Source organism: Engystomops pustulosus, chromosome 1, assembly GCF_040894005.1.
Source record: "Engystomops pustulosus chromosome 1, aEngPut4.maternal, whole genome shotgun sequence".
NCBI lineage: Eukaryota > Metazoa > Chordata > Amphibia > Anura > Leptodactylidae > Engystomops > Engystomops pustulosus.
The window spans coordinates 172418451-172435040 of NC_092411.1; the positions used below are offsets into that span (position 1 = coordinate 172418451).

The 16590-nt window shown below is 45.6% G+C and overlaps 75 pseudogenes; all 75 read right to left on the reverse strand.

The window, feature by feature from the left end:
- Nucleotides 1-133: 133 nt before the first annotated feature.
- On the reverse strand, nt 134-252 carry LOC140097294 (5S ribosomal RNA; annotated as a pseudogene).
- A 72-nt stretch (nt 253-324) lies between these two features.
- Nucleotides 325-443, reverse strand: LOC140113042 (5S ribosomal RNA; annotated as a pseudogene).
- Nucleotides 444-704: 261 nt separating this feature from the next.
- Nucleotides 705-823, reverse strand: LOC140106285 (5S ribosomal RNA; annotated as a pseudogene).
- Nucleotides 824-893: 70 nt separating this feature from the next.
- LOC140100364 (5S ribosomal RNA) lies at nt 894-1012 on the reverse strand (annotated as a pseudogene).
- A 70-nt stretch (nt 1013-1082) lies between these two features.
- On the reverse strand, nt 1083-1201 carry LOC140112815 (5S ribosomal RNA; annotated as a pseudogene).
- Nucleotides 1202-1270: 69 nt separating this feature from the next.
- LOC140097305 (5S ribosomal RNA) lies at nt 1271-1389 on the reverse strand (annotated as a pseudogene).
- A 72-nt stretch (nt 1390-1461) lies between these two features.
- LOC140113043 (5S ribosomal RNA) lies at nt 1462-1580 on the reverse strand (annotated as a pseudogene).
- Nucleotides 1581-1652: 72 nt separating this feature from the next.
- LOC140112254 (5S ribosomal RNA) lies at nt 1653-1771 on the reverse strand (annotated as a pseudogene).
- A 70-nt stretch (nt 1772-1841) lies between these two features.
- Nucleotides 1842-1960, reverse strand: LOC140106678 (5S ribosomal RNA; annotated as a pseudogene).
- Nucleotides 1961-2032: 72 nt separating this feature from the next.
- LOC140105594 (5S ribosomal RNA) lies at nt 2033-2151 on the reverse strand (annotated as a pseudogene).
- A 263-nt stretch (nt 2152-2414) lies between these two features.
- LOC140105601 (5S ribosomal RNA) lies at nt 2415-2533 on the reverse strand (annotated as a pseudogene).
- Nucleotides 2534-2605: 72 nt separating this feature from the next.
- On the reverse strand, nt 2606-2724 carry LOC140107542 (5S ribosomal RNA; annotated as a pseudogene).
- Nucleotides 2725-2984: 260 nt separating this feature from the next.
- Nucleotides 2985-3103, reverse strand: LOC140106220 (5S ribosomal RNA; annotated as a pseudogene).
- A 70-nt stretch (nt 3104-3173) lies between these two features.
- Nucleotides 3174-3292, reverse strand: LOC140105113 (5S ribosomal RNA; annotated as a pseudogene).
- Nucleotides 3293-3362: 70 nt separating this feature from the next.
- Nucleotides 3363-3481, reverse strand: LOC140112778 (5S ribosomal RNA; annotated as a pseudogene).
- A 72-nt stretch (nt 3482-3553) lies between these two features.
- On the reverse strand, nt 3554-3672 carry LOC140108662 (5S ribosomal RNA; annotated as a pseudogene).
- Nucleotides 3673-3742: 70 nt separating this feature from the next.
- Nucleotides 3743-3861, reverse strand: LOC140105308 (5S ribosomal RNA; annotated as a pseudogene).
- A 70-nt stretch (nt 3862-3931) lies between these two features.
- Nucleotides 3932-4050, reverse strand: LOC140113540 (5S ribosomal RNA; annotated as a pseudogene).
- Nucleotides 4051-4120: 70 nt separating this feature from the next.
- On the reverse strand, nt 4121-4239 carry LOC140113541 (5S ribosomal RNA; annotated as a pseudogene).
- A 70-nt stretch (nt 4240-4309) lies between these two features.
- On the reverse strand, nt 4310-4428 carry LOC140113543 (5S ribosomal RNA; annotated as a pseudogene).
- A 70-nt stretch (nt 4429-4498) lies between these two features.
- LOC140095898 (5S ribosomal RNA) lies at nt 4499-4617 on the reverse strand (annotated as a pseudogene).
- Nucleotides 4618-4686: 69 nt separating this feature from the next.
- Nucleotides 4687-4805, reverse strand: LOC140113163 (5S ribosomal RNA; annotated as a pseudogene).
- A 72-nt stretch (nt 4806-4877) lies between these two features.
- On the reverse strand, nt 4878-4996 carry LOC140106340 (5S ribosomal RNA; annotated as a pseudogene).
- Nucleotides 4997-5065: 69 nt separating this feature from the next.
- On the reverse strand, nt 5066-5184 carry LOC140111479 (5S ribosomal RNA; annotated as a pseudogene).
- Nucleotides 5185-5445: 261 nt separating this feature from the next.
- LOC140106391 (5S ribosomal RNA) lies at nt 5446-5564 on the reverse strand (annotated as a pseudogene).
- Nucleotides 5565-5634: 70 nt separating this feature from the next.
- On the reverse strand, nt 5635-5753 carry LOC140113544 (5S ribosomal RNA; annotated as a pseudogene).
- A 70-nt stretch (nt 5754-5823) lies between these two features.
- LOC140108642 (5S ribosomal RNA) lies at nt 5824-5942 on the reverse strand (annotated as a pseudogene).
- Nucleotides 5943-6012: 70 nt separating this feature from the next.
- LOC140095909 (5S ribosomal RNA) lies at nt 6013-6131 on the reverse strand (annotated as a pseudogene).
- A 69-nt stretch (nt 6132-6200) lies between these two features.
- On the reverse strand, nt 6201-6319 carry LOC140107364 (5S ribosomal RNA; annotated as a pseudogene).
- Nucleotides 6320-6391: 72 nt separating this feature from the next.
- LOC140106446 (5S ribosomal RNA) lies at nt 6392-6510 on the reverse strand (annotated as a pseudogene).
- A 69-nt stretch (nt 6511-6579) lies between these two features.
- LOC140111501 (5S ribosomal RNA) lies at nt 6580-6698 on the reverse strand (annotated as a pseudogene).
- Nucleotides 6699-6770: 72 nt separating this feature from the next.
- LOC140113545 (5S ribosomal RNA) lies at nt 6771-6889 on the reverse strand (annotated as a pseudogene).
- A 70-nt stretch (nt 6890-6959) lies between these two features.
- On the reverse strand, nt 6960-7078 carry LOC140106501 (5S ribosomal RNA; annotated as a pseudogene).
- A 70-nt stretch (nt 7079-7148) lies between these two features.
- Nucleotides 7149-7267, reverse strand: LOC140105241 (5S ribosomal RNA; annotated as a pseudogene).
- A 72-nt stretch (nt 7268-7339) lies between these two features.
- Nucleotides 7340-7458, reverse strand: LOC140108072 (5S ribosomal RNA; annotated as a pseudogene).
- A 72-nt stretch (nt 7459-7530) lies between these two features.
- LOC140098813 (5S ribosomal RNA) lies at nt 7531-7649 on the reverse strand (annotated as a pseudogene).
- Nucleotides 7650-7721: 72 nt separating this feature from the next.
- Nucleotides 7722-7840, reverse strand: LOC140112264 (5S ribosomal RNA; annotated as a pseudogene).
- Nucleotides 7841-7912: 72 nt separating this feature from the next.
- On the reverse strand, nt 7913-8031 carry LOC140107553 (5S ribosomal RNA; annotated as a pseudogene).
- Nucleotides 8032-8100: 69 nt separating this feature from the next.
- Nucleotides 8101-8219, reverse strand: LOC140108388 (5S ribosomal RNA; annotated as a pseudogene).
- A 70-nt stretch (nt 8220-8289) lies between these two features.
- On the reverse strand, nt 8290-8408 carry LOC140112779 (5S ribosomal RNA; annotated as a pseudogene).
- A 72-nt stretch (nt 8409-8480) lies between these two features.
- Nucleotides 8481-8599, reverse strand: LOC140108667 (5S ribosomal RNA; annotated as a pseudogene).
- Nucleotides 8600-8669: 70 nt separating this feature from the next.
- Nucleotides 8670-8788, reverse strand: LOC140113546 (5S ribosomal RNA; annotated as a pseudogene).
- A 70-nt stretch (nt 8789-8858) lies between these two features.
- Nucleotides 8859-8977, reverse strand: LOC140113547 (5S ribosomal RNA; annotated as a pseudogene).
- Nucleotides 8978-9047: 70 nt separating this feature from the next.
- Nucleotides 9048-9166, reverse strand: LOC140113549 (5S ribosomal RNA; annotated as a pseudogene).
- Nucleotides 9167-9236: 70 nt separating this feature from the next.
- On the reverse strand, nt 9237-9355 carry LOC140103874 (5S ribosomal RNA; annotated as a pseudogene).
- Nucleotides 9356-9425: 70 nt separating this feature from the next.
- LOC140113550 (5S ribosomal RNA) lies at nt 9426-9544 on the reverse strand (annotated as a pseudogene).
- A 263-nt stretch (nt 9545-9807) lies between these two features.
- On the reverse strand, nt 9808-9926 carry LOC140109424 (5S ribosomal RNA; annotated as a pseudogene).
- A 69-nt stretch (nt 9927-9995) lies between these two features.
- Nucleotides 9996-10114, reverse strand: LOC140107375 (5S ribosomal RNA; annotated as a pseudogene).
- Nucleotides 10115-10186: 72 nt separating this feature from the next.
- LOC140095920 (5S ribosomal RNA) lies at nt 10187-10305 on the reverse strand (annotated as a pseudogene).
- A 72-nt stretch (nt 10306-10377) lies between these two features.
- LOC140113044 (5S ribosomal RNA) lies at nt 10378-10496 on the reverse strand (annotated as a pseudogene).
- A 261-nt stretch (nt 10497-10757) lies between these two features.
- On the reverse strand, nt 10758-10876 carry LOC140106555 (5S ribosomal RNA; annotated as a pseudogene).
- A 70-nt stretch (nt 10877-10946) lies between these two features.
- LOC140113344 (5S ribosomal RNA) lies at nt 10947-11065 on the reverse strand (annotated as a pseudogene).
- A 263-nt stretch (nt 11066-11328) lies between these two features.
- LOC140098824 (5S ribosomal RNA) lies at nt 11329-11447 on the reverse strand (annotated as a pseudogene).
- Nucleotides 11448-12089: 642 nt separating this feature from the next.
- Nucleotides 12090-12208, reverse strand: LOC140109613 (5S ribosomal RNA; annotated as a pseudogene).
- Nucleotides 12209-12467: 259 nt separating this feature from the next.
- Nucleotides 12468-12586, reverse strand: LOC140112780 (5S ribosomal RNA; annotated as a pseudogene).
- Nucleotides 12587-12658: 72 nt separating this feature from the next.
- On the reverse strand, nt 12659-12777 carry LOC140108672 (5S ribosomal RNA; annotated as a pseudogene).
- Nucleotides 12778-12847: 70 nt separating this feature from the next.
- Nucleotides 12848-12966, reverse strand: LOC140105319 (5S ribosomal RNA; annotated as a pseudogene).
- A 70-nt stretch (nt 12967-13036) lies between these two features.
- LOC140113552 (5S ribosomal RNA) lies at nt 13037-13155 on the reverse strand (annotated as a pseudogene).
- Nucleotides 13156-13225: 70 nt separating this feature from the next.
- Nucleotides 13226-13344, reverse strand: LOC140113553 (5S ribosomal RNA; annotated as a pseudogene).
- A 70-nt stretch (nt 13345-13414) lies between these two features.
- Nucleotides 13415-13533, reverse strand: LOC140106614 (5S ribosomal RNA; annotated as a pseudogene).
- Nucleotides 13534-13602: 69 nt separating this feature from the next.
- LOC140095931 (5S ribosomal RNA) lies at nt 13603-13721 on the reverse strand (annotated as a pseudogene).
- A 263-nt stretch (nt 13722-13984) lies between these two features.
- LOC140106413 (5S ribosomal RNA) lies at nt 13985-14103 on the reverse strand (annotated as a pseudogene).
- A 72-nt stretch (nt 14104-14175) lies between these two features.
- Nucleotides 14176-14294, reverse strand: LOC140108677 (5S ribosomal RNA; annotated as a pseudogene).
- Nucleotides 14295-14364: 70 nt separating this feature from the next.
- On the reverse strand, nt 14365-14483 carry LOC140105330 (5S ribosomal RNA; annotated as a pseudogene).
- Nucleotides 14484-14553: 70 nt separating this feature from the next.
- On the reverse strand, nt 14554-14672 carry LOC140113554 (5S ribosomal RNA; annotated as a pseudogene).
- Nucleotides 14673-14742: 70 nt separating this feature from the next.
- On the reverse strand, nt 14743-14861 carry LOC140113555 (5S ribosomal RNA; annotated as a pseudogene).
- Nucleotides 14862-14931: 70 nt separating this feature from the next.
- On the reverse strand, nt 14932-15050 carry LOC140113556 (5S ribosomal RNA; annotated as a pseudogene).
- A 70-nt stretch (nt 15051-15120) lies between these two features.
- Nucleotides 15121-15239, reverse strand: LOC140106420 (5S ribosomal RNA; annotated as a pseudogene).
- Nucleotides 15240-15311: 72 nt separating this feature from the next.
- Nucleotides 15312-15430, reverse strand: LOC140108688 (5S ribosomal RNA; annotated as a pseudogene).
- A 70-nt stretch (nt 15431-15500) lies between these two features.
- On the reverse strand, nt 15501-15619 carry LOC140105341 (5S ribosomal RNA; annotated as a pseudogene).
- A 70-nt stretch (nt 15620-15689) lies between these two features.
- Nucleotides 15690-15808, reverse strand: LOC140106425 (5S ribosomal RNA; annotated as a pseudogene).
- A 72-nt stretch (nt 15809-15880) lies between these two features.
- Nucleotides 15881-15999, reverse strand: LOC140108710 (5S ribosomal RNA; annotated as a pseudogene).
- A 70-nt stretch (nt 16000-16069) lies between these two features.
- Nucleotides 16070-16188, reverse strand: LOC140105352 (5S ribosomal RNA; annotated as a pseudogene).
- A 70-nt stretch (nt 16189-16258) lies between these two features.
- Nucleotides 16259-16377, reverse strand: LOC140113557 (5S ribosomal RNA; annotated as a pseudogene).
- Nucleotides 16378-16447: 70 nt separating this feature from the next.
- On the reverse strand, nt 16448-16566 carry LOC140113558 (5S ribosomal RNA; annotated as a pseudogene).
- Between the last annotated feature and the right edge of the window lie 24 nt (nt 16567-16590).

A 16590-nucleotide genomic window follows, 5' to 3' on the forward strand; every position in this document is an offset into this window, starting at 1 on the left:
TTAAGCTGCATTGCTGCTTCGATCTGACGAGAGCAGGCACATTCATCTTAGAATGGTCGTTGACAGCAGCTGTTCAATTTGAACCTTCTTTTACTATCTCATAGAGAAACTAACACAATTTTCTGTTCAACAAGGTCAACAGAACTTGGGATTCCCATCCAGTCTCCCATGCTGGTACTTGCCAAGCCTTAAGCTGCATTGCTGCTGCGATCTGACGAGAGCAGGCACATTCAGCTTAGAATGGCCGTTGACAGCAGCTGTTCAATTTGAACCTTCTTTTACCATCTTTGACAGAGAAACTAACACAATTTTCAGGTTCAAAAAGGTCAACGGAACTTGGGATTCCCAGCCAGTCTCCCATGCTGGTACTTGCCAAGCCTTAAGCTGCATTGCTGCTGCGATCTGACGAGAGCATGCACATTCTGCTTAGAATGGCCGTTGACAGCAGCTGTTCAATTTGAACCTTCTTTTACCATCTTTGACAGAGAAACTAATACAATTTTCAGGTTCAAAAAGGGCAATGGAACTTGGGATTCCCAGCCAGTCTCCCATGCTGGTACTTGCCAAGCCTTAAGCTGCATTGCTGCTGCGATATGACGAGAGCAGGCACATTCAGCTTAGAATGGCCGTTGACAGCAGCTGTTCAATTTGAACCTTCTTTTACTATCTCATAGAGAAACTAACACAATTTTCAGGTTCAAAAAGGTCAACGGAACTTGGGATTCCCAGCCAGTCTCCCATTCTGGTACTTGCCAAGCCTTAAGCTGCATTGCTGCTGCGATCTGACGAGAGCAGGCACATTCAGCTTAGAATGGCCGTTGACAGCAGCTGTTCAATTTGAACCTTCTTTTACTATCTCATAGAGAAACTAACACAATTTTCAGGTTCAAAAAGGTCAACGGAACTTGGGATTCCCAGCCAGTCTCCCATGCTGGTACTTGCCAAGCCTTAAGCTGCATTGCTGCTGCAATCTGATGAGAGCAGGCACATTCAGCTTAGAATGGCCGTTGACAGCAGCTGTTCAATTTGAACCTTCTTTTACTATCTCATAGAGAAACCAACACAATTTTCAGGTTCAAAAAGGTCAACGGAACTTGGGATTCCCAGCCAGTCTCCCATGCTGGTACTTGCCAAGCCTTAAGCTGCATTGCTGCTGCGATCTGACGAGAGCAGGCACATTCATCTTAGAATGGTCGTTGACAGCAGCTGTTCAATTTGAACCTTCTTTTACTATCTCATAGAGAAACTAACACAATTTTCTGTTCAAAAAGGTCAACAGAACTTGGGATTCCCATCCAGTCTCCCATGCTGGTACTTGCCAAGCCTTAAGCTGCATTGCTGCTGCGATCTGACGAGAGCAGGCACATTCAGCTTAGAATGGCCGTTGACAGCAGCTGTTCAATTTGAACCTTCTTTTACCATCTTTGACAGAGAAACTAACACAATTTTCAGGTTCAAAAAGGTCAACGGAACTTGGGATTCCCAGCCAGTCTCCCATGCTGGTACTTGCCAAGCCTTAAGCTGCATTGCTGCTGCGATCTGACGAGAGCATGCACATTCTGCTTAGAATGGCCGTTGACAGCAGCTGTTCAATTTGAACCTTCTTTTACCATCTTTGACAGAGAAACTAACTCAATTTTCAGGTTCAAAAAGGGCAATGGAACTTGGGATTCCCAGCCAGTCTCCCATGCTGGTACTTGCCAAGCCTTAAGCTGCATTGCTGCTGCGATCTGACGAGAGCAGGCACATTCAGCTTAGAATGGCCGTTGACAGCAGCTGTTCAATTTGAACCTTCTTTTACTATCTCATAGAGAAACTAACACAATTTTCAGGTTCAAAAAGGTCAACGGAACTTGGGATTCCCAGCCAGTCTCCCATGCTGGTACTTGCCAAGCCTTAAGCTGCATTGCTCCTGCGATCTGACGAGAGCAGGCACATTCAGCTTAGAATGGCCGATGACAGCAGCTGTTCAATTTTAACCTTCTTTTACCATCTTTGACAGAGAAACTAATACAATTTTCAGGTTCAAAAAGGTCAACGGAACTTGGGATTCCCAGCCAGTCTCCCATGCTGGTACTTGCCAAGCCTTAAGCTGCATTGCTGCTGTGATCTGACGAGAGCAGGCACATTCAGCTTAGAATGGCCGTTGACAGCAGCTCTTCAATTTGAACCTTCTTTTACCATCTTTGACAGAGAAACTAACACAATTTTCAGGTTCAAAAAGGTCAACGGAACTTGGGATTCCCAGCCAGTCTCCCATTCTGGTACTTGCCAAGCCTTAAACTGCATTGCTGCTGTGATGTGACGAGAGCAGGCACATTCAGCTTAGAATGGCCGTTGACAGCAGCTGTTCAATTTTAACCTTCTTTTACCATCTTTGACAGAGAAACTAATACAATTTTCAGGTTCAAAAAGGTCAACGGAACTTGGGATTCCCAGCCAGTCTCCCATGCTGGTACTTGCCAAGCCTTAAGCTGCATTGCTGCTGTGATCTGACGAGAGCAGGCACATTCAGCTTAGAATGGCCGTTGACAGCAGCTGTTCAATTTGAACCTTCTTTTACCATCTTTGACAGAGAAACTAACACAATTTTCAGGTTCAAAAAGGTCAACGGAACTTGGGATTCCCAGCCAGTCTCCCATTCTGGTACTTGCCAAGCCTTAAACTGCATTGCTGCTGTGATCTGACGAGAGCAGGCACATTCAGCTTAGAATGGCCGTTGACAGCGGCTGTTCAAATTGAACCTTCTTTTACTATCTCATAGCGAAACTAACACAATTTTCAGTTCAAAAAGGTCAACAGAACTTGGGATTCCCAGCCAGTCTCCCATGCTGGTACTTGCCAAGCCTTAAGCTGCATTGCTGCTGCGATCTGACAAGAGCAGGCAAATTCAGCTTAGAATGGCCGTTGATAGCAACTGTTCAATTTGAACCTTCTTTTACCATCTTTGCCAGAGAAACTAACACAATTTTCAGGTTCAAAAAGGTCAACAGAACTTTGGATTCCCAGCCAGTCTCCCATGCTGGTACTTGCCAAGCCTTAAGCTGCATTGCTTCTGCGATCTGACGAGAGCAGGCACATTCAGCTTAGAATGGCCGTTGACAGCAGCTGTTCAATTTGAACCTTCTTTTACTATCTCCTAGAGAAACTAACACAATTTTCAGGTTCAAAAAGGTCAATGGAACTTGGGATTCCCAACCAGTCTCCCATTCTGGTACTTGCCAAGCCTTAAGCTGCATTGCTGCTGCGATCTGACGAGAGCAGGCACATTCAGCTTAGAATGGCCGTTGACAGCAGCTGTTCAATTTGAACCTTCTTTTACTATCTCATAGAGAAACTAACACAATTTTCAGGTACAAAAAGGTCGACGGAACTTGGGATTCCCAGCCAGTCTCCCATGCTGGTACTTGCCAAGCCTTAAGCTGCATTGCTGCTGCGATCTGACGAGAGCAGGCACATTCACCTTAGAATGGCCGTTGACAGCAGCTGTTCAATTTGAACCTTCTTTTACCATCTTTGACAGAGAAACTAATACAATTTTCAGGTTCAAAAAGGTCAACGGAACTTGGGATTCCCAGCCAGACTCCCATGCTGGTACTTGCCAAGCCTTAAGCTGCATTGCTGCTGCGATCTGATGAGAGCAGGCACATTGAGCTTAGAATGGCCGTTGACAGCAGCTGTTCAATTTGAACCTTCTTTTACTATCTCATAGAGAAACTAACACAATTTTCAGGTTCAAAAAGGTCAACGGAACTTGGGATTCCCAGCCAGTCTCCCAATCTGGTACTTGCCAAACCTTAAGCTGCATTGCTGCTGCGATCTGACGAGAGCAGGCACATTCAGCTTAGAATGGCCGTTGACAGCAGCTGTTCAATTTGAACCTTCTTTTACTATCTCATAGAGAAACTAACACAATTTTCAGGTTCAAAAAGGTCAACGGAACTTGGGATTCCCAGCCAGTCTCCCATGCTGGTACTTGCCAAGCCTTAAGCTGCATTGCTGCTGCGATCTGACGAGAGCAGGCACATTCAGCTTAGAATGGCCGTTGACAGCAGCTGTTCAATTTGAACCTTCTTTTACTATCTCATAGAGAAACTAACACAATTTTCAGGTTCAAAAAGGTCAACGGAACTTGGGATTCCCAGCCAGTCTCCCATGCTGGTACTTGCCAAGCCTTAAGCTGCATTGCTGCTGCGATCTGACGAGAGCAGGCACATTCAGCTTAGAATGGCCGTTGACAGCAGCTGTTCAATTTGAACCTTCTTTTACTATCTCATAGAGAAACTAACACAATTTTCAGGTTCAAAAAGGTCAACGGAACTTGGGATTCCCAGCCAGTCTCCCATGCTGGTACTTGCCAAGCCTTAAGCTGCATTGCTGCTGCGATCTGACGAGAGCAGGCACATTCAGCTTAGAATGGCCGTTGACAGCAGCTGTTCAATTTGAACCTTCTTTTACTATCTCATAGAGAAACTAAAACAATTTTCAGGTTCAAAAAGGTCAACAGAACTTGGGATTCCCAGCCAGTCTCCCATGCTGGTACTTGCCAAGCCTTAAGCTGCATTGCTGCTGCGATCTGACGAGAGCAGGCACATTCAGCTTAGAATGGCCGTTGACAGCAGCTGTTCAATTTGAACCTTCTTTTACTATCTCATAGAGAAACTAACTCAATTTTCAGTTCAAAAAGGTCAACAGAACTTGGGATTCCCAGCCAGTCTCCCATGCTGGTACTTGCCAAGCCTTAAGCTGCATTGCTGCTGTGATCTGACAAGAGCAGGCACATTCAGCTTAGAATGGCCGTTGACAGCAGCTGTTCAATTTGAACCTTCTTTTACCATCTTTGACAGAGAAACTAACACAATTTTCAGGTTCAAAAAGGTCAACGGAACTTGGGATTCCCAGCCAGTCTCCCATTCTGGTACTTGCCAAGCCTTAAGCTGCATTGCTGCTGCGATCTGACGAGAGCAGGCACATTCAGCTTAGAATGGCCGTTGACAGCAGCTGTTCAAATTGAACCTTCTTTTACTATCTCATAGAGAAACTAACACAATTTTCAGTTCAAAAAGGTCAAAAGAACTTGGGATTCCCAGCCAGTCTCCCATGCTGGTACTTGCCAAGCCTTAAGCTGCATTGCTGCTGCGATCTGACGAGAGCAGGCACATTCAGCTTAGAATGGCCGTTGACAGCAGCTGTTCAATTTGAACCTTCTTTTACCATCTTTGACAGAGAAACTAACTCAATTTTCAGGTTCAAAAAGGGCAATGGAACTTGGGATTCCCAGCCAGTCTCCCATGCTGGTACTTGCCAAGCCTTAAGCTGCATTGCTGCTGCGATCTGACGAGAGCAGGCACATTCAGCTTAGAATGGCCGTTGACAGCAGCTGTTCAATTTGAACCTTCTTTTACTATCTCATAGAGAAACTAACACAATTTTCAGGTTCAAAAAGGTCAACGGAACTTGGGATTCCCAGCCAGTCTCCCATTCTGGTACTTGCCAAGCCTTAAGCTGCATTGCTGCTGCGATCTGACGAGAGCAGGCACATTCAGCTTAGAATGGCCGTTGACAGCAGCTGTTCAATTTGAACCTTCTTTTACTATCTCATAGAGAAACTAACACAATTTTCAGGTTCAAAAAGGTCAACGGAACTTGGGATTCCCAGCCAGTCTCCCATGCTGGTACTTGCCAAGCCTTAAGCTGCATTGCTGCTGCGATCTGACGAGAGCAGGCACATTCAGCTTAGAATGGCCGTTGACAGCAGCTGTTCAATTTGAACCTTCTTTTACTATCTCATAGAGAAACTAACACAATTTTCAGGTTCAAAAAGGTCAACGGAACTTGGGATTCCCAGCCAGTCTCCCATGTTGGTACTTGCCAAGCCTTAAGCTGCATTGCTGCTGCGATCTGACAAGAGCAGGCACATTCAGCTTAGAATGGCCGTTGACAGCAGCTGTTCAATTTGAACCTTCTTTTACTATCTCATAGCGAAACTAACACAATTTTCAGGTTCAAAAAGGTCAACAGAACTTGGGATTCCCAGCCAGTCTCCCATGCTGGTACTTGCCAAGCCTTAAGCTGCATTGCTGCTGCGATCTGACGAGAGCAGGCACATTCAGCTTAGAATGGCCGTTGACAGCAGCTGTTCAATTTGAACCTTCTTTTACTATCTCATAGAGAAACTAACACAATTTTCAGTTCAAAAAGGTCAACAGAACTTGGGATTCCCAGCCAGTCTCCCATGCTGGTACTTGCCAAGCCTTAAGCTGCATTGCTGCTGTGATCTGACGAGAGCAGGCACATTCAGCTTAGAATGGCCGTTGACAGCAGCTGTTCAATTTGAACCTTCTTTTACCATCTTTGACAGAGAAACTAACACAATTTTCAGGTTCAAAAAGGTCAACGGAACTTGGGATTCCCAGCCAGTCTCCCATTCTGGTACTTGCCAAGCCTTAAGCTGCATTGCTGCTGCGATCTGACGAGAGCAGGCACATTCAGCTTAGAATGGCCGTTGACAGCGGCTGTTCAAATTGAACCTTCTTTTACTATCTCATAGAGAAACTAACACAATTTTCAGTTCAAAAAGGTCAAAAGAACTTGGGATTCCCAGCCAGTCTCCCATGCTGGTACTTGCCAAGCCTTAAGCTGCATTGCTGCTGCGATCTGACGAGAGCAGGCACATTCAGCTTAGAATGGCCGTTGACAGCAGCTGTTCAATTTGAACCTTCTTTTACCATCTTTGACAGAGAAACTAACACAATTTTCAGGTTCAAAAAGGTCAACGGAACTTGGGATTCCCAGCCAGTCTCCCATGCTGGTACTTGCCAAGCCTTAAGCTGCATTGCTGCTGCGATCTGACGAGAGCAGGCACATTCAGCTTAGAATGGCCGTTGACAGCAGCTGTTCAATTTGAACCTTCTTTTACTATCTCATAGAGAAACTAACACAATTTTCAGGTTCAAAAAGGTCAACGGAACTTGGGATTCCCAGCCAGTCTCCCATTCTGGTACTTGCCAAGCCTTAAGCTGCATTGCTGCTGCGATCTGACGAGAGCAGGCACATTCAGCTTAGAATGGCCGTTGACAGCAGCTGTTCAATTTGAACCTTCTTTTACTATCTCATAGAGAAACTAACACAATTTTCAGGTTCAAAAAGGTCAACGGAACTTGGGATTCCCAGCCAGTCTCCCATGCTGGTACTTGCCAAGCCTTAAGCTGCATTGCTGCTGCGATCTGACGAGAGCAGGCACATTCTGCTTAGAATGGCCGTTGACAGCAGCTGTTCAATTTGAACCTTCTTTTACCGTCTTTGACAGAGAAACTAATACAATTTTCAGGTTCAAAAAGGGCAACGGAACTTGGGATTCCCAGCCAGTCTCCCATGCTGGTACTTGCCAAGCCTTAAGCTGCATTGCTGCTGCAATCTGATGAGAGCAGGCACATTCAGCTTAGAATGGCCGTTGACAGCAGCTGTTCAATTTGAACCTTATTTTACCATCTTTGACAGAGAAACTAACACAATTTTCAGGTTCAAAAAGGTCAACAGAACTTGGGATTCCCAGCCAGTCTCCCATGCTGGTACTTGCCAAGCCTTAAGCTGCATTGCTCCTGCGATCTGACGAGAGCAGGCACATTCAGCTTAGAATGGCCGTTGACAGCAGCTGTTCAATTTTAACCTTCTTTTACCATCTTTGACAGAGAAACTAATACAATTTTCAGGTTCAAAAAGGGCAACGGAACTTGGGATTCCCAGCCAGTCTCCCATGCTGGTACTTGCCAAGCCTTAAGCTGCATTGCTGCTGTGATCTGACGAGAGCAGGCACATTCAGCTTAGAATGGCCGTTGACAGCAGCTGTTCAATTTGAACCTTCTTTTACCATCTTTGACAGAGAAACTAACACAATTTTCAGGTTCAAAAAGGTCAACGGAACTTGGGATTCCCAGCCAGTCTCCCATTCTGGTACTTGCCAAGCCTTAAACTGCATTGCTGCTGTGATCTGACGAGAGCAGGCACATTCAGCTTAGAATGGCCGTTGACAGCGGCTGTTCAAATTGAACCTTCTTTTACTATCTCATAGCGAAACTAACACAATTTTCAGTTCAAAAAGGTCAACAGAACTTGGGATTCCCAGCCAGTCTCCCATGCTGGTACTTGCCAAGCCTTAAGCTGCATTGCTGCTGCGATCTGACGAGAGCAGGCACATTCACCTTAGAATGGCCGTTGACAGCAGCTGTTCAATTTGAACCGTCTTTTACTATCTCATAGAGAAACTAACACAATTTTCAGGTTCAAAAAGGTCGACGGAACTTGGGATTCCCAGCCAGTCTCCCATGCTGGTACTTGCCAAGCCTTAAGCTGCATTGCTGCTGCGATCTGACGAGAGCAGGCACATTCACCTTAGAATGGCCGTTGACAGCAGCTGTTCAATTTGAACCTTCTTTTACCATCTTTGACAGAGAAACTAATACAATTTTCAGGTTCAAAAAGGTCAACGGAACTTGGGATTCCCAGCCAGACTCCCATGCTGGTACTTGCCAAGCCTTAAGCTGCATTGCTGCTGCGATCTGATGAGAGCAGGCACATTGAGCTTAGAATGGCCGTTGACAGCAGCTGTTCAATTTGAACCTTCTTTTACTATCTCATAGAGAAACTAACACAATTTTCAGGTTCAAAAAGGTCAACGGAACTTGGGATTCCCAGCCAGTCTCCCATGCTGGTACTTGCCAAGCCTTAAGCTGCATTGCTGCTGCGATCTGACGAGAGCAGGCACATTCAGCTTAGAATGGCCGTTGACAGCAGCTGTTCAATTTGAACCTTCTTTTACTATCTCATAGAGAAACTAACACAATTTTCAGGTTCAAAAAGGTCAACGGAACTTGGGATTCCCAGCCAGTCTCCCATGCTGGTACTTGCCAAGCCTTAAGCTGCATTGCTGCTGCGATCTGACGAGAGCAGGCACATTCAGCTTAGAATGGCCGTTGACAGCAGCTGTTCAATTTGAACCTTCTTTTACTATCTCATAGAGAAACTAACACAATTTTCAGGTTCAAAAAGGTCAACGGAACTTGGGATTCCCAGCCAGTCTCCCATGCTGGTACTTGCCAAGCCTTAAGCTGCATTGCTGCTGCGATCTGACGAGAGCAGGCACATTCAGCTTAGAATGGCCGTTGACAGCAGCTGTTCAATTTGAACCTTCTTTTACTATCTCATAGAGAAACTAACACAATTTTCAGGTTCAAAAAGGTCAACGGAACTTGGGATTCCCAGCCAGTCTCCCATGCTGGTACTTGCCAAGCCTTAAGCTGCATTGCTGCTGCGATCTGACGAGAGCAGGCACATTCAGCATAGAATGGCCGTTGACAGCAGCTGTTCAATTTGAACCTTCTTTTACTATCTCATAGAGAAACTAACACAATTTTCAGGTTCAAAAAGGTCAACGGAACTTGGGATTCCCAGCCAGTCTCCCATGCTGGTACTTGCCAAGCCTTAAGCTGCATTGCTGCTGCGATCTGACGAGAGCAGGCACATTCAGCTTAGAATGGCCGTTGACAGCAGCTCTTCAATTTGAACCTTCTTTTACCATCTTTGACAGAGAAACTAATACAATTTTCAGGTTCAAAAAGGGCAACGGAACTTGGGATTCCCAGCCAGTCTCCCATGCTGGTACTTGCCAAGCCTTAAGCTGCATTTCTGCTGTAATCTGATGAGAGCAGGCACATTCAGCTTAGAATGGCCGTTGACTGCAGCTGTTTAATTTGAACCTTATTTTACCATCTTTGACAGAGAAACTAACACAATTTTCAGGTTCAAAAAGGTCAACAGAACTTGGGATTCCCAGCCAGTCTCCCATGCTGGCACTTGCCAAGCCTTAAGCTGCATTGCTGCTGCGATCTGACGAGAGCAGGCACATTCAGCTTAGAATGGCCGTTGACAGCAGCTGTTCAATTTGAACCTTCTTTTACTATCTCATAGAGAAACTAACACAATTTTCAGTTCAAAAAGGTCAACAGAACTTGGGATTCCCAGCCAGTCTCCCATGCTGGTACTTGCCAAGCCTTAAGCTGCATTGCTGCTGTGATCTGACGAGAGCAGGCACATTCAGCTTAGAATGGCCGTTGACAGCAGCTGTTCAATTTGAACCTTCTTTTACCATCTTTGACAGAGAAACTAACACAATTTTCAGGTTCAAAAAGGTCAACAGAACTTGGGATTCCCAGCCAGTCTCCCATGCTGGTACTTGCCAAGCCTTAAGCTGCATTGCTGCTGCGATCTGACGAGAGCAGGCACATTCAGCTTAGAATGGCCGTTGACAGCAGCTGTTCAATTTGAACCTTCTTTTACCATCTTTGACAGAGAAACTAACACAATTTTCAGGTTCAAAAAGGTCAACGGAACTTGGGATTCCCAGCCAGTCTCCCATGCTGGTACTTGCCAAGCCTTAAGCTGCATTGCTGCTGCGATCTGACGAGAGCATGCACATTCTGCTTAGAATGGCCGTTGACAGCAGCTGTTCAATTTGAACCTTCTTTTACCATCTTTGACAGAGAAACTAACTCAATTTTCAGGTTCAAAAAGGGCAATGGAACTTGGGATTCCCAGCCAGTCTCCCATGCTGGTACTTGCCAAGCCTTAAGCTGCATTGCTGCTGCGATCTGACGAGAGCAGGCACATTCAGCTTAGAATGGCCGTTGACAGCAGCTGTTCAATTTGAACCTTCTTTTACTATCTCATAGAGAAACTAACACAATTTTCAGGTTCAAAAAGGTCAACGGAACTTGGGATTCCCAGCCAGTCTCCCATTCTGGTACTTGCCAAGCCTTAAGCTGCATTGCTGCTGCGATCTGACGAGAGCAGGCACATTCAGCTTAGAATGGCCGTTGACAGCAGTTGTTCAATTTGAACCTTCTTTTACTATCTCATAGAGAAACTAACACAATTTTCAGGTTCAAAAAGGTCAACGGAACTTGGTATTCCCAGCCAGTCTCCCATGCTGGTACTTGCCAAGCCTTAAGCTGCATTGCTGCTGCGATCTGACGAGAGCAGGCACATTCAGCTTAGAATGGCCGTTGACAGCAGCTGTTCAATTTGAACCTTCTTTTACCATCTTTGACAGAGAAACTAATACAATTTTCAGGTTCAAAAAGAGCAACGGAACTTGGGATTCCCAGCCAGTCTCCCATGCTGGTACTTGCCAAGCCTTAAGCTGCATTGCTGCTGCAATCTGATGAGAGCAGGCACATTCAGCTTAGAATGGCCGTTGCCAGCAGCTGTTCAATTTGAACCTTATTTTACCATCTTTGACAGAGAAACTAACACAATTTTCAGGTTCAAAAAGGTCAACAGAACTTGGGATTCCCAGCCAGTCTCCCATGCTGGTACTTGCCAAGCCTTAAGCTGCATTGCTCCTGCGATCTGACGAGAGCAGGCACATTCAGCTTAGAATGGCCGTTGACAGCAGCTGTTCAATTTTAACCTTCTTTTACCATCTTTGACAGAGAAACTAATACAATTTTCAGGTTCTAAAAGTGCAACGGAACTTGGGATTCCCAGCCAGTCTCCCATGCTGGTACTTGCCAAGCCTTAAGCTGCATTGCTGCTGTGATCTGACGAGAGCAGGCACATTCAGCTTAGAATGGCCGTTGACAGCAGCTGTTCAATTTGAACCTTCTTTTACCATCTTTGACAGAGAAACTAACACAATTTTCAGGTTCAAAAAGGTCAAGGGAACTTGGGATTCCCAGCCAGTCTCCCATTCTGGTACTTGCCAAGCCTTAAACTGCATTGCTGCTGTGATCTGACGAGAGCAGGCACATTCAGCTTAGAATGGCCGTTGACAGTGGCTGTTCAAATTGAACCTTCTTTTACTATCTCATAGCGAAACTAACACAATTTTCAGTTCAAAAAGGTCAACAGAACTTGGGATTCCCAGCCAGTCTCCCATGCTGGTACTTGCCAAGCCTTAAGCTGCATTGCTGCTGCGATCTGACAAGTGCAGGCAAATTCAGCTTAGAATGGCCGTTGACGGCAACTGTTCAATTTGAACCTTCTTTTACCATCTTTGCCAGAGAAACTAACACAATTTTCAGGTTCAAAAAGGTCAACAGAACTTTGGATTCCCAGCCAGTCTCCCATGCTGGTACTTGCCAAAGCTTAAGCTGCATTGCTGCTGCGATCTGACGAGAGCAGGCACATTCAGCTTAGAATGGCCGTTGACAGCAGCTGTTCAATTTGAACCTTCTTTTACTATCTCCTAGAGAAACTAACACAATTTTCAGGTTCAAAAAGGTCAATGGAACTTGGGATTCCCAACCAGTCTCCCATTCTGGTACTTGCCAAGCCTTAAGCTGCATTGCTGCTGCGATCTGACGAGAGCAGGCACATTCAGCTTAGAATGGCCGTTGACAGCAGCTGTTCAATTTGAACCTTCTTTTACTATCTCATAGAGAAACTAACACAATTTTCAGGTTCAAAAAGGTCGACGGAACTTGGGATTCCCAGCCAGTCTCCCATGCTGGTACTTGCCAAGCCTTAAGCTGCATTGCTGCTGCGATCTGACGAGAGCAGGCACATTCACCTTAGAATGGCCGTTGACAGCAGCTGTTCAATTTGAACCTTCTTTTACCATCTTTGACAGAGAAACTAATACAATTTTCAGGTTCAAAAAGGTCAACGGAACTTGGGATTCCCAGCCAGACTCCCATGCTGGTACTTGCCAAGCCTTAAGCTGCATTGCTGCTGCGATCTGATGAGAGCAGGCACATTGAGCTTAGAATGGCCGTTGACAGCAGCTGTTCAATTTGAACCTTCTTTTACTATCTCATAGAGAAACTAACACAATTTTCAGGTTCAAAAAGGTCAACGGAACTTGGGATTCCCAGCCAGTCTCCCAATCTGGTACTTGCCAAACCTTAAGCTGCATTGCTGCTGCGATCTGACGAGAGCAGGCACATTCAGCTTAGAATGGCCGTTGACAGCAGCTGTTCAATTTGAACCTTCTTTTACTATCTCATAGAGAAACTAACACAATTTTCAGGTTCAAAAAGGTCAACGGAACTTGGGATTCCCAGCCAGTCTCCCATGCTGGTACTTGCCAAGCCTTAAGCTGCATTGCTGCTGCGATCTGACGAGAGCAGGCACATTCAGCTTAGAATGGCCGTTGACAGCAGCTGTTCAATTTGAACCTTCTTTTACTATCTCATAGAGAAACTAACACAATTTTCAGGTTCAAAAAGGTCAACGGAACTTGGGATTCCCAGCCAGTCTCCCATGCTGGTACTTGCCAAGCCTTAAGCTGCATTGCTGCTGCGATCTGACGAGAGCAGGCACATTCAGCTTAGAATGGCCGTTGACAGCAGCTGTTCAATTTGAACCTTCTTTTACTATCTCATAGAGAAACTAACACAATTTTCAGGTTCAAAAAGGTCAACGGAACTTGGGATTCCCAGCCAGTCTCCCATTCTGGTACTTGCCAAGCCTTAAGCTGCATTGCTGCTGCGATCTGACGAGAGCAGGCACATTCAGCTTAGAATGGCCGTTGACAGCGGCTGTTCAAATTGAACCTTCTTTTACTATCTCATAGAGAAACTAACACAATTTTCAGTTCAAAAAGGTCAACAGAACTTGGGATTCCCAGCCAGTCTCCCATGCTGGTACTTGCCAAGCCTTAAGCTGCATTGCTGCTGCGATCTGACGAGAGCAGGCACATTCAGCTTAGAATGGCCGTTGACAGCAGCTGTTCAATTTGAACCTTCTTTTACCATCTTTGACAGAGAAACTAACTCAATTTTCAGGTTCAAAAAGGGCAACGGAACTTGGGATTCCCAGCCAGTCTCCCATGCTGGTACTTGCCAAGCCTTAAGCTGCATTGCTGCTGCGATCTGACAAGAGCAGGCAAATTCAGCTTAGAATGGCCGTTGACAGCAACTGTTCAATTTGAACCTTCTTTTACCATCTTTGCCAGAGAAACTAACACAATTTTCAGGTTCAAAAAGGTCAACGGAACTTGGGATTCCCAGCCAGTCTCCCATGCTGGTACTTGCCAAGCCTTAAGCTGCATTGCTGCTGCGATCTGACGAGAGCAGGCACATTCACCTTAGAATGGCCGTTGACAGCAGCTGTTCAATTTGAACCTTCTTTTACCATCTTTGACAGAGAAACTAATACAATTTTCAGGTTCAAAAAGGTCAACGGAACTTGGGATTCCCAGCCAGACTCCCATGCTGGTACTTGCCAAGCCTTAAGCTGCATTGCTGCTGCGATCTGATGAGAGCAGGCACATTGAGCTTAGAATGGCCGTTGACAGCAGCTGTTCAATTTGAACCTTCTTTTACTATCTCATAGAGAAACTAACAAAATTTTCAGGTTCAAAAAGGTCAACGGAACTTGGGATTCCCAGCCAGTCTCCCAATCTGGTACTTGCCAAACCTTAAGCTGCATTGCTGCTGCGATCTGACGAGAGCAGGCACATTCAGCTTAGAATGGCCGTTGACAGCAGCTGTTCAATTTGAACCTTCTTTTACTATCTCATAGAGAAACTAACACAATTTTAAGGTTCAAAAAGGTCAACGGAACTTGGGATTCCCAGCCAGTCTCCCATGCTGGTACTTGCCAAGCCTTAAGCTGCATTGCTGCTGCGATCTGACGAGAGCAGGCACATTCAGCTTAGAATGGCCGTTGACAGCAGCTGTTCAATTTGAACCTTCTTTTACTATCTCATAGAGAAACTAACACAATTTTCAGGTTCAAAAAGGTCAACGGAACTTGGGATTCCCAGCCAGTCTCCCATGCTGGTACTTGCCAAGCCTTAAGCTGCATTGCTGCTGCGATCTGACGAGAGCAGGCACATTCAGCTTAGAATGGCCGTTGACAGCAGCTGTTCAATTTGAACCTTCTTTTACTATCTCATAGAGAAACTAACACAATTTTCAGGTTCAAAAAGGTCAACGGAACTTGGGATTCCCAGCCAGTCTCCCATGCTGGTACTTGCCAAGCCTTAAGCTGCATTGCTGCTGCGATCTGACGAGAGCAGGCACATTCAGCTTAGAATGGCCGTTGACAGCAGCTGTTCAATTTGAACCTTCTTTTACTATCTCATAGAGAAACTAACACAATTTTCAGGTTCAAAAAGGTCAACGGAACTTGGGATTCCCAGCCAGTCTCCCATGCTGGTACTTGCCAAGCCTTAAGCTGCATTGCTGCTGCGATCTGACGAGAGCAGGCACATTCACCTTAGAATGGCCGTTGACAGCAGCTGTTCAATTTGAACCTTCTTTTACCATCTTTGACAGAGAAACTAATACAATTTTCAGGTTCAAAAAGGTCAACGGAACTTGGGATTCCCAGCCAGACTCCCATGCTGGTACTTGCCAAGCCTTAAGCTGCATTGCTGCTGCGATCTGATGAGAGCAGGCACATTGAGCTTAGAATGGCCGTTGACAGCAGCTGTTCAATTTGAACCTTCTTTTACTATCTCATAGAGAAACTAACACAATTTTCAGGTTCAAAAAGGTCAACGGAACTTGGGATTCCCAGCCAGTCTCCCAATCTGGTACTTGCCAAACCTTAAGCTGCATTGCTGCTGCGATCTGACGAGAGCAGGCACATTCAGCTTAGAATGGCCGTTGACAGCAGCTGTTCAATTTGAACCTTCTTTTACTATCTCATAGAGAAACTAACACAATTTTCAGGTTCAAAAAGGTCAACGGAACTTGGGATTCCCAGCCAGTCTCCCATGCTGGTACTTGCCAAGCCTTAAGCTGCATTGCTGCTGCGATCTGACGAGAGCAGGCACATTCACCTTAGAATGGCCGTTGACAGCAGCTGTTCAATTTGAACCTTCTTTTACCATCTTTGACAGAGAAACTAATACAATTTTCAGGTTCAAAAAGGTCAACGGAACTTGGGATTCCCAGCCAGACTCCCATGCTGGTACTTGCCAAGCCTTAAGCTGCATTGCTGCTGCGATCTGATGAGAGCAGGCACATTGAGCTTAGAATGGCCGTTGACAGCAGCTGTTCAATTTGAACCTTCTTTTACTATCTCATAGAGAAACTAACACAATTTTCAGGTTCAAAAAGGTCAACGGAACTTGGGATTCCCAGCCAGTCTCCCAATCTGGTACTTGCCAAACCTTAAGCTGCATTGCTGCTGCGATCTGACGAGAGCAGGCACATTCAGCTTAGAATGGCCGTTGACAGCAGCTGTTCAATTTGAACCTTCTTTTACTATCTCATAGAGAAACTAACACAATTTTAAGGTTCAAAAAGGTCAACGGAACTTGGGATTCCCAGCCAGTCTCCCATGCTGGTACTTGCCAAGCCTTAAGCTGCATTGCTGCTGCGATCTGACGAGAGCAGGCACATTCAGCTTAGAATGGCCGTTGACAGCAGCTGTTCAATTTGAACCTTCTTTTACTATCTCATAGAGAAACTAACACAATTTTCAGGTTCAAAAAGGTCAACGGAACTTGGGATTCCCAGCCAGTCTCCCATGCTGGTACTTGCCAAGCCTTAAGCTGCATTGCTGCTGCGATCTGACGAGAGCAGGCACATTCAGCTTAGAATGGCCGTTGACAGCAGCTGTTCAATTTGAACCTTC